Source organism: Macrosteles quadrilineatus, unplaced genomic scaffold (assembly GCF_028750875.1).
Source record: "Macrosteles quadrilineatus isolate MER2022 unplaced genomic scaffold, UCM_ALF_1.0 Scaffold_9__3_contigs__length_116548681, whole genome shotgun sequence".
Taxonomy (NCBI): domain Eukaryota; kingdom Metazoa; phylum Arthropoda; class Insecta; order Hemiptera; family Cicadellidae; genus Macrosteles; species Macrosteles quadrilineatus.
In genome coordinates this window covers 11,277,181-11,289,666 of record NW_026542602.1, presented here as the reverse complement: position 1 = coordinate 11,289,666, position 12,486 = coordinate 11,277,181, and the positions used below count along the sequence as shown (strand labels likewise).

Sequence of the window (12,486 nt, the reverse complement as noted above, 5' to 3'; positions counted from 1 at the left end):
ACTTTCCCGTTAGTGTTTATAAAGATTTTAATGCCCCTTTCTAGAAATAATATTGAAGACATCAATATAAGCTCACAGACTAAGGAACTGTAGCCCTTGCCTCATTTATGTTCAACACTTCAACACTATACTGTTGCATCCATTTCCCTTCTGTCCTTTAATCCAGAGTGTTCAAGGGCGTAATGTATCAAAGACTCAAAGAACTTATTTCTTGAAGTAATCCAATATTTTATAAAATGCATAGTTTTAAACTAGGTACATAATCACCTACAAGTCTGGAGTGTAAATTTAATACACTATTCCAAATTTTGTATACATCCAAATTTATATAACCACAAATATATAACATAAAGGGTGTCCTGGAACTCTCTAGAACATTTAATATAAAATTGTTCCTTAGGTTCAGATAAACACTTACAATATAAACATGGTTCTCTAGTAACTACTTGTACGTCTGTCAGTCTGTATACATGTTTTAAATAATTGATTGATTCATTCATTTAAAAATTATTTTGTAACTTGATATTTTTAGATAGAAACTTCAAATTTGTTGTAAGCGTATATAGCAATTATTAAGACGGAAAATGCACAGTTCAAATCCAAATCAAAACTATTGTTTACTAAAATCGAATAATAAATAACCAAGTGGTAATAATTTTCTCAATCACTATAATTTCTATAATAACACAATACATACCTAAAAGATTGTTAACCTACAGTTTTTTTTAAACTAGCTTTTTTAATTCAGTTCTTAGAATTGATAAGATTTACTTAACAGTATGGAAGTTTCATATAACAGCATTGTTTACTTACATAACAGCATAGTTTTACTTAACAACGGACCAATGAGGTTCAAGGATTGAGAGAAAAGAAGTAAAACAGTAATTCTTCGAACTTAAACTAATCAGCTGTTTAGAATGTTAACTGTCAGTTGCAATGAGAGGTTAGAAAAAAAATAACCTTATAGAAGTTTTGAATAGTGATTACTAGTAATTAAAAAACGGTCGCAGGAAAAATAGTGTACGAAACTCGCGTAAATAGTCCTTACGCCACACAACACTGTTTAGACATAGACACACAGCAAGGATTTAGTCCAGAAAACAGCTGTTTGCCGCCAGCTTAATCAAATGGGTTTTCATTACGTGCTACTGTACTGTAATGAGTTTTTACCGGACACCCAGCAGCTGATTATATTTGGCAATGAGTGGTTATAAACAAAAACATAACACAATAATAGGTTTTTTACATACCTCAGTCAAATAGTCCAAAAATGATATGCTCAACAGCTTACATGTTTCGTTACGAAGACAACATTTTCAAAAACGTGTTTTTGTGTCCGTGTTTTAAATGTGTTTTTGACGAGTTGCAAGCTTTGAAAATGTTGTCTTCGCAACGAAACATGTAAGCTGTTGAGCATATCATTTTTGGACTATTTGACTGAGGTGTGTAAAAAACCTATTATTGTCTTAACAATATAGTCCAGGGGCCGAAAACATGAATTTTTATTTTAAAAACATAACCTTATGAGTAGTGATAGTTAGTCCTTTTAGTCGGTGAGAAATAAGGATTTGTACAGATGTTTTATTCTTAAGTTATCTTAGAGTAGTATGGCGTAATAGTAATAGTATATTACGTTAATAGTCCTTAAAATAAGTATTTACCGGACGAGTGTGGTCGTTCAAGTCCGGCAAACACATTTTGGACGAGTTACATACGAAAGTGATAGTTTATGCCAAACTACTAAATCTGTACAAATCCTTATACAGGGTTAGTAAAAAGTGTGGAGACCCCCTGTTATTTTTTTAACGGCCCATACTAGAAAAACTAAACTCGGCACACCTTTATGGCATGCTATGAAGTACTTTTTGGGCATAACCGTCACTTGGCGTACATCCCCAAAATGGGGGATTTTGGGGGAAACTCAAAAATTTCAAATACAAAGACCTATCGAGTGACCCCTCATTTTAAAGGTCCTGGTAAAAGAAAACCAAAAACGCAAACTAGAGGTCGTTATCTCAATCCAATAAAAAATGGCAGCCAATTGAAATTCTCAGAAGTTGAATTTAACTTGCAGCTTTCCAAGTCTGGAGACCCCCTGTAAATTTTTTAGCGGCTCACAATAGGAAAACTAAACTCTACACACCTTTTTGGCATGTTATGAAGTACTTTTTAAGCCTAATAGCCACGTGCTTATCAAACCCAAAATGGGGTATTTCGGGGGAAAATTACAAATTTTAAATGATAAGCCCCATCAAAAGACCCCTCATTTTGAAGGTCCTGGTAAAAGAAAACTAACAACGCAAACTAGAGATTTCTATCTCAATCCAGTAAAAAATGGAAGCTGATTGAAATCTTTAGAAATCGGAAATAACTTGCAATTTTTTTTTTTTTTTGTCCACGCCAGTGGCATTCTATGAGAAAGTTACAAGAGAAGATTTAGTGGATGTGCCGGGGATTGAACCCGTCCCTCCCGCACCGAAGTCCGAGACGCTAACCACTAGGCTAGCAACACAACCAATTTGATATACAATTGGCTGCCATATTTTACTGTGTTAAGATAGAGACCTATAGTTTGCGTTGTTAGTTTTCTTTTATTATGACCTTCAAAATGAGGGGTCACTCGATGGGGCTTATCATTTAAAATTTTTGAGTTTCCCCAAAATCCCCCATTTTGGGTTTGGGAACTTATGAGAATTTCAATTGGCTGCCATCTTGTACTGAACTGAGATAGATACCTCTAGTTTGCGTTGTTGGTTTTTTTTACCATGACCTTCAAAATGAGGGGTCACTCGATGGGTCTTTGTATTTGAATTTTTTTAGTTTCCCCCAAAATCTCGAATTTTTGCATTGCAATTTTAATTCTTTTCTCTCAATACTTGAACCTCATTGGTCCGTTACCTGTGTGGATATGAGAAAACTATACGGATATGAAATGAAACTATGCGGATATGAAAGTAAACAGCTGTAAAGTGAAACTTTTCAATTCTAAGAACTGGACTGAAATGGCTACTTTAAAAAACGGTCGTAGGTAAAACCCATTACAGTACAGTAGTACGTAATGAAACCCCATTTGATTAAGCTGGTGGCAAACAGCTGTTTTCTGGACTAAATCCTTGCGTGGGAAGTTCGTCAAAATAGTGTAGTGTGGCGTAAAATATTGTACGTCACTCGTCCAAAATGTGTTTACCGGACTCGTATGGTAATCCCGACCACACTTGTCCGGTAATCACCTATTTTAAGGACTAGTAACTTAATTATTATACTATTACGACATATTTCAAACGATCGTTGCGTAAACTTCTATATTAACCCATTATTAGTCAGCTGGTTTATGTACCCTTCATGTTAAATTTGGAAGGCACTATGTGTCAGATTGTTGATACTCTTTCATTGTTAAATTTTTTTTACTATAAACTTCTGTGAATAATGTAACATTGAACCAGAAATAAATGTAAAAACCCCCATAATATACATGTACTGTATTCATAGAATATTTTTTAAAGTATTTGGGTAGTTTATTGATGATAAACAAAACCCACTGACTTTGAAATAGCTGATTCAGAAACTTACTCAAAACAATATCAAGTTGTTGATCTGATTCTCCGGGGATTTTTGTTCTATTGGTGATATTTACAACCTAGATTCCCCATGGGATTTGCAAAATCACATGTTTAAATAAACTTTTGCATTAACATTAAATTATGTACCGGTATACAATGTATTACTTCATTCACTTGACTGTGTTTTTATGACTTTTTATTATCAATTAAACCAAAGCAAAAAAAGAAATAAAATTTACAAAAACATTATGTAGGCTATATATAATACTAACACTTCTCTGGTTCCTTTGTTTTAAATGTACTGTTTTCAACTACGTAGCTTGTACTTTTGACTTCTCTCTTTTTGATAGAATTACTAATTTAATTACTATATCAAAGTTTTAGGTTCTGAAAGAAAACAATTTGACATGTTGTTTTAATTATAATTAGGCTATCTCAATATTTAATTTACACTCGAATCATCATCAGACCCATTTACCCATTCATTTACACCTATCCTCGTAACCAACCATGGGAAGGTATAAATCTGAAATGGTACAAATCGGACTAAAGGGCTTTTCTCTACCTGAATTTAAATTTTTAGAAATTTAACATGGGCCTTATGGGTTAATTAGATGCCATGATTTGCGAGATATCAATAAAAAGGTAAGCAAAAAAGTGAGTGTCGTAACATATGTTAGTTGACATCATATTATTCTTTTTAATTATTTGTAAAACACCTGTAAAGGTTTAAAATGAAGCCCTAAATCAAACAAGCCTGCCTTTACGCTTGGATACATAAATCTTTCAGTAAAGGTTTGTTAAAATGGTTTGGTAGTTTCATGTTAAAGCATGAACAACAAACCATATTTCAAATAGCTACGATAATCCACTACTGTACAAAAACCATTGAAAGATATGGTCATTATGAATAACATTAAATTAATACTATTTATTAAATTCATTTAACAAACCTGCCATCTAATTAATTTTACTCTCATCGTTCACTAATATCCGCCTTATACAGGGTGAATTTTAAATGAGTTCCCCCCCTACTTTTTTCTACATTTCTTAAGATATCATCTCCGGACCACGTCAGATCATTGTTGAGTAGTAAGTATTTCATTTTGACTGGGTGTACATTTTTGGCCGCCATCTTGGATCCGCCATATTGGATACAAAGTTTTTTTTTCAAATGTAAAGGTAGGGTTGTGACCCATTATTTCAAACAAGAATTTTACGCTGATTACAATGCCGCAATTAGTTTTTAAAAATCTTGATCCGTTCTAAAGTTATGAGGACTTTTTATAACTTTATTTTTAGCGCATTTTAACATTGTGCATTTACAAACTAAGACCATAATCTCAAAATAGTGCTAGATAAAGATAAGTATACAACACCATTCATTGTTGACATACTTTCACTTGGTTGTGACGGATGTAGTTTTTTCAGCCGCCATCTTGGATCCGCCATTTTGAAATGTGATCAATTAATTTAAATATGAAGGTGGTGTTGCGACCCATCATTTTGAGCTACTTTTTTATGCTGAACTCAATGCCGCAATCCGTTTTTCATTTTCATCTTTGGATTTTGAAATATTGAAATTTTAAATAAGAGTATTTTAATATTTCATCAAGAAAGCTTGATAACCAAAAACGGATTGCGGCATTGAGTCCAGTATAAAAAAGTAGTTCAAAATGATGGGTCACAACACCACCTTCATATTTAAATTAATTGATCACATTTCAAAATGGCGGATCCAAGATGGCGGCTGGAAAATTTACATCCGTCATAACCAAGTGAAAATATGTCGACAATTAATGGTGGTGTATACTTATCTTTATCTAACACTATTTTGAGATTATGGGCTTATTTTGTTAATGCACAATGTTAAAATGGGCTAAAAATAAAGTTATAAAAACTCCTCATAACTTTAGAACGGATCAAGATTTTTAAAAACGAATTGCGGCATTGTAATCAGCGTAAAATTCTTGTTTGAAATAATGGGTCACAACCCTACCTTTACATTTGAAAAAAAAACTTTGTATCCAATATGGCGGATCCAAGATGGCGGCCAAAAATGTAAACCCAGTCAAAATGAAGTACTTACTACTCAACAATGATCTGACGTGGTCCGGAGATGATATCTTAAGAAATGTAGAAAAAAGTAGGGGGGGAACTCATTTAAAATTCACCCTGTATGTATCTTGGTTTGTCGGAAAAATCTCAAAATCTCACCAGAAAGAATAATAAAGTTGTAAACAAAAAAAAAACAACAAAGGCAATTTTAACGTTCATAACCAGTAATTAGTGACCACATTACTTGGCTTAGCAAGTAACAGAGTAATTAAAGAGGATCAACATTACTCAGGCATTATTAAACATTTTCTTTATGCTTGGATTAGGTGAACAAACACAATATAATGATTGATACAGCATCTATTTGGATTTTTTTCATGCAACAGTAAAAAATACACTTTAAATTCTAAAACAACCTGTGTCAATGCTGTGTAGACTTACAAGTACTTATAGGTTTATGTAAAATATGACACTAATCAAGTAGTCTATCAAGTACGACTGCCTTGAACTTTTGATTCCATTTACCGGTTATGCGAGAGCTTGCAGGCAGAGTAGACTGTCAAGTACTTAGGGATGAAGCTTTAAAAGGTAGTAGGATAAAAAAGCGTTTAAGATTTGATAACTTGTTCGTTCGACTTTCAACGGACAATTAAATTCAACTTTGTGGATTTTTCGTTTATTTTGATCCATTACCATGTCAATTTTTTATCCATAAATTTGCACATTTTTGTCTTCTATTTGGCGTGGTTTCCATTAGTATTTTCTGCATGGAAGTGATTATTAAAATTTTTATTTTGTCATACATTACTTGTCAAATCAATAATTAGATCCCTTATTTGTTAAGGAATTAAACTAATACAAAGCTATTCTAATTTCCATATACTATCAAAAATACTTTTTTACAGATTCATCATCTGCTGAGGACAATTTTTCATATTATGTTTCTGTTTGGTTTGAACAGAGAGTGTTTTATAAGTGTTTCATGTTATCAGCTTTAAAATTAATTCCGAATGAAGTAATGAGAACCAATTATTTTAACATGGTTGCTTACACACAATCATTACCAAAGAGTAAAGTTATAAATGGAGGTATAACACCCACAGACAATAGTGAAACTTACAAAAGAATACGGTAACTTGCAGATGTATACAATTTGAGACAGCCGGTGGAATATACTGAGTAAAATATAAAATCAATCAACGATTAAACTGATAGCTTCTGATTCGACAGTCGTCACATCCGGGAGAAGGACGTCAAAGTTGTCACGGCGGTTCAGTTCCGACAGTCCTCGGTCCTCAGTCGGTCCACAGTCCGTCGTCCCGCTCGGACGAGCGTTGGTTCGGGTTGCCGTGCGTGAGTGTTTCGTGCGATGGTGCGAGAACGGATAAACTGATAAAATCGGACGTAATGAAAATGTAATTTGTGTTAGTTTTCTTCATACTTTTTCATTTATAAAATTATAGCGGCGTTTCTTAAACCGATTCGTAAGTCTAATAATCTATTACATCATCTTAAATATTTATTTATTGCAAGAGTGTAAACAGCTACAGATATGTCACCCGAAACAGATATAATTCAAAACCCTGAATAGTATGTAATATTACTGAATACAGATAGAAAAATACAACATGTACAAATCGAATAAGCAATATACAAACAATAATGTGCAAGTTCGTTGGAGTAAATACAAGTAAATGCACACACAAAGTAAATGGAAGTTATGATAGTGTAAATTATTTAGAAAAAATAAATCAAACACAACTTACTGTACAAAATTTGCAATAGATGCAATAAAAACTACTGTGCTTAAAAATAAATGAAAGGTGGTAATTTGACATAATTTCTGAACAAATAACAATCATAAAATATATCCATCGCAGGAATATGCGAGGCTGTGTTTTATTGGCAAGTTTTAAAGTTATTCATAATTTTTAAAGTTTATGCAAATACTTACCACACAATATTTACAATACTAGGACCATTGAAACCCGTAGAACCTAAAATTGGATAGAGACCACTGTGAAAGTTCACCGTCAATGTAAATTCGTATTTTTATTTTTAGCGAATTTCCCATATAGGGAATAAGCTGTTACCGTAGGTCTCATGCTAAGACCTAGACCCAGGACCGATTTACTTTTTTCATTTTGAGGTCCCCAGAGGCCAAAAACACCCACCATTCAAGCGCGATAACTCGGGTAAAAATGTTCTGATTTTGATGAAATTTGTCACTAACGTGCAAACCTAAGTTTATTTGAACTAGTTCACGAACCAGCATGATCGGACTATGGGAATGAAGGTTTATAGTTTTATTGGATGAAATTTGGGTTTTCTGGTTTTTTCCCTAGAAAAGCTTGGGTTAAAATCATAGAATTTTACAATTTCTTTCCAGACTATTTTGTAGAGCTTAAAAAAATAAATAATTTTGTATATTGAAGCGTTGTTGTATGCCTAACGGTTACGGAGGTAATTAAAACAGTTTAAATTTAAAATTCCCATGTTACTCTTAAAGAGATTTAATGAACTGTTATAGTTTGCTTGTTTATGGACATTTTTTAATCAAATTTGGCATTTTGTTTATTTCATACTAAGCTATCAACATTTCAATAAAAAAAAAACACACCTCAATACCTTCCCTGTAGCAAAAAACCTAGCTACTCATTAAAATTAAATGTTATTTAAATAGGAAATAAATCTGCAAATTGTCAGGGAATATTTTAGTAGAAATCCTACCAGGTAAATGGAAATTAGCTTAATATTGGATAAATACTTTTTCCCTTTATCTGTCCACCTTACTGTTTAGCAATACTGTAGTCAGTAAATTGCATGGTTCTAAATATTTACAACTTACATACATACATTTTAAAATTATTTTAGAAAGGTTATTTAAGTATTTCAAACTGTATAAAATTAGAGACCAATTATTTAAATTTTGAATTAGTTTAACTTTTTATGGTTCACGCAAATATTGATAGCATAATCTGTGATGTGCTATTTACGAGTTATATTGTAAAATTAAAACTAGAATTGAAAGACTTTTATTCTGTTTTCAGTTATGTTAATTTTATGCTACTCCATCACTTTACCATTATTATAAACCCTACAATGAAGAAACGTTGTAAACAGAACATGTAAATTGGTTTACACCGTCGTTATGTAAATAAATAAACATGACGTGACATTTGGAAACGGCGACGATAACATTTACTCAAGTTTACGAATAAACTAAGTGGAAACATTGCAACTGAACATGTCATTAGAACAGAGAGAGATTGAGTTTATTACGGCAAGTCTGTGTTCTTCGTTCACTAAGAAATCGTTTATGGAAATCAATCAAATAATTGACTTCGGGAAAATAAATAACGGAGAAATTGCATGAAACACGTATGCTTACTTGTATTCTTGAACGCGTGCTTGTACACACAACCCAAGCAATAATGCATCCTTAAAAAATTGGTTTGTAGTTTTTGGTAAATTTCATTAAAGATCAAGGAAAATCATACCTCTGCAACTATTAAAAGTCATCAACGTATTCGGCAAAAACAAGACGTATTTTAGCTTTTTTAACGACAATATTTGTGATGTAAATTCTCAACTCTATTAACAAATGTGCAAACTAATTCCCAGAAGGTAACTTATTCACTTATTCTTAGTTAAGAAAATTCAAACTGACACCCTCTGCATCGTCGAATCTTCATTAAAGCCGACCAATGTTCGCACTAATCAATACGATTTTCATTGTAAAAATGGCATTACTTTAGGTTGTAGAATATAAAATGTAGCCTATTAGTCCTTTTAAAATATTACGGATCTGTAAGAGACATCATTGCACTGTTCGTATTTTGAAAAGTTTAGAACACAATGTTAATACGTTTATCTTATCGACTATGGTATTTAGCACGCACGTATGTAGGTAAATATACCCGGTCCGGTAAGTAAACAGCCAAACTCCGGGCAATGGGTCAAAATAAAGCGAAAATCGAGAATATTTTTTTTTCAAAATTGCTTTGTAAACCAGATATCCGTCATTTTGTATTTTTTACATAAACCTTTTTATTTTTGAATTTTCAACCGATCTTTATAAAACTTGGTATGTAGGTTAAGGTAGAAAATACCAATGTTAGAAAAAAATCATTTTTATTCAAATTAAAATTTAAAATGGTTACGGGACACCCTGTATTGGTAATGGATATCTGCAAATATATGTTTTTCTATCCCAGTTTCAAGAACTTGAATTATAATCGATTTGACCTACCTATACAAAAAAGGGGAAATGCTGTCTCATCGCTATTGATTTCCCGTCTTGTAAGTTTAAAGTTTAAAAATAAACTATTTGCGACACCTTATTACGCTTTTTACCTTAAGCTGGGTTTTCCTAGGAACGGAATCGGCGAGCGGAGAGAGGAACGCGGAGAGCGGAAAAGAGATTAACATGGTGTTCCGCTCCGCTTCTAGGAAAACAGTAACATTAAATTGCCTAAGAGAAGTGGAGTCCGCTCTCCGCGTTTCTCTCTCCGGTCGCCGATTCTGCGCCTAGAAAAACCCGGCTTAACAATCCAAAACCAAAATTACATGTCCATGCTTATGGAACAATACTTAGCTTATGTTGGAAGAGTAGTTAGTCGTCCTAGTACAATGGAAATAACGAAACTTAACACAGATAACTAAGAGCACAGTGTCATTCTAATTATGACGCTGGCAAGCAGTTGTCATAGCCGTGACATCCCATGGTGTGTAGATTAAGGTGAAGATGAAGCAAAGATAAATATAATGGAGTAAATGAAAGTGTTGTAATATTGATCGCCTTGATATTTCAGAGGGTCGCGACGCCTGCAAGGTATGCAAAACCCTCAGCACACGGACGTAGCTGAATCACCCCTTAGCGCCGTCACACTTAACTCTTCGTGGACGTTAGCATCCTGCATGTAGGCACGATGACCTATATCAAACATTGTCATGAACTACATAGCAGATATTTAAATTTGACACCATTAACGACTGTAACAATTGAAATAGAACCTATCTACAGTGACGTCCTCAAGCAAAACTCAAGCGAACAACTTTTACAACTTATTCACGATACGATCTTCCATTAACATTATTTACATACAAACAACCTTACGACCGGATGGTTACATACAAACCCACATAGTTAGGCTGCATGGCTCCCGCCAAGTCGTGATCTGTTCGCGGAAATGGCGGCAAACACCTGGCAATTTCCACGGCGGCGCCGCGGGGCGCTTGTTGGGTGAGGAGGGGGAGTCAAATTAAGTTTACAACTAGCCTCCGTTGGCGGACAAGCTCGTTACAATAACTATAATGTTGACGGGTCCATTACTACACGGAGGTGGCCCCGGCGGACTTTGGTGTGTCTCAGGGTTCACAGCGCGTAGAATAGAATGTTTAATCCCACCTTCGCATTTGAGGACAACATGTTCTAGCCCGTATTCGTTTTACACATTACTTCAGGCTAGACTTAAAGAGTCACGACATTTATCATTTGGATAGATCTATTGGTGATTTGCGTGATTAGAACCCGGGACATCGGGTACAGAAGACCTCACTCTATCACTAGACGAGCTCGATCTCCAATAAAATGACTTAACTGTCATTAGGTACATAAATGGAAAAAAGCGTCGAAAACTTCCAAAACTCAATCACATTTAAATCCCAATTTACTCAAAAACAGGTTGTCCTGCTTTCCCAGGACTTTATACAAACTGATTGGTATTTTCGAAAGGATTTAAAATGAGCCAGGACTGGATAGTCTTAGAATAGTATAATGTCATTGTTTGTACCGATTGTGACATTTTGAGGTGCGCACTAAGTGCCATGTGTCAAAGTCAACGTTTTTAATGCTCAATTTCATTTTAAATTAAATAATATGTACTAATGATACAAAAAATCTTTATTATTTCATTAAAAATAAATTCTTATTGGCATTACTACTTATACGAGCTAAATTAATAATTTACAACTTTTATAGTATAGACATAGTTTCTTTAATATTTTAAAATACTATTGATAAGGCATATCAATAAAGTTTATAACAGCTGATGTTAGTGTTGCTAATTTATTGTGAGTGAAGATGGAAGGATTTGTGATTTAATTTGAAGATTTACCTAAAAAATGTACATTTAAATTTAATAATTAGTAGTTTTGAAACTTCAAGATTGAAATTTAAAATGTCAGAAATGAAGGAAAAGATATGTAAATAAGGAAGATGAATCGTGTGTGTGAACAATTTTATCAGAAATTTGGTAAGTTTTTTCTCATATCAGCTTACACAAGATTTAAAATAACCAAAACCAAAATGTACGGTTTCCACTACTTACTAGATTATAAAGCCACAAACGTTACTATAAAGGTCATAAAGGTCGAATTTTGTTTTTTAAAGTGTTGGCGGATGTGTAACTATTACATACAACAGATCTAAAAAATAATAAAGATCAAAATGTTTATATTTCGTGTCCTCTTCCCGTTGCAAAGCATGGTTTCAACTCTGAGCCAATACTCAAACGAAAATAAGACAATCAACAATTTATGCGCTATGTTTTCCATGATCACGATAGTCTTAATTTGGCTCTACCAAATTATTTATACACTCATGCTAATATAGAATACAACCTTTTGCGAATAATGCAACCCTCTTTGAAATAATAATAATAAAAACTACTTTAATGTAATCGTCCGAATCTTACTACCCAGAAGACCGAGAATTAAATTCCTTGGAAGGATGTTGCGAAACAAATTTCCAGTGAATTTGAAACCTTAATATTACAGAGTCTAACCAAAACAGCAGATAATTACGCATGCCTTTCCTATAATCTTTGGTTTTCAGTAAGCGCTGATTATTATACGTAGAAGCTGT

At 33.4% G+C, this 12,486-nt stretch overlaps 1 protein-coding gene across 1 annotated transcript in view; it reads left to right on the top strand.

Moving 5' to 3' along the window:
- Positions 1-6,838: 6,838 nt before the first annotated feature.
- The window catches only part of LOC129004492 (A disintegrin and metalloproteinase with thrombospondin motifs 7-like), a 44,403-nt gene continuing 38,755 nt past the window's right edge, over positions 6,839-12,486 (top strand). Inside the window, exon 1 of the mRNA XM_054433098.1 lies at positions 6,839-7,102. The gene's annotated coding sequence lies outside the window, so the exon portion shown is untranslated. The remainder of the gene's footprint in view (positions 7,103-12,486) is intronic.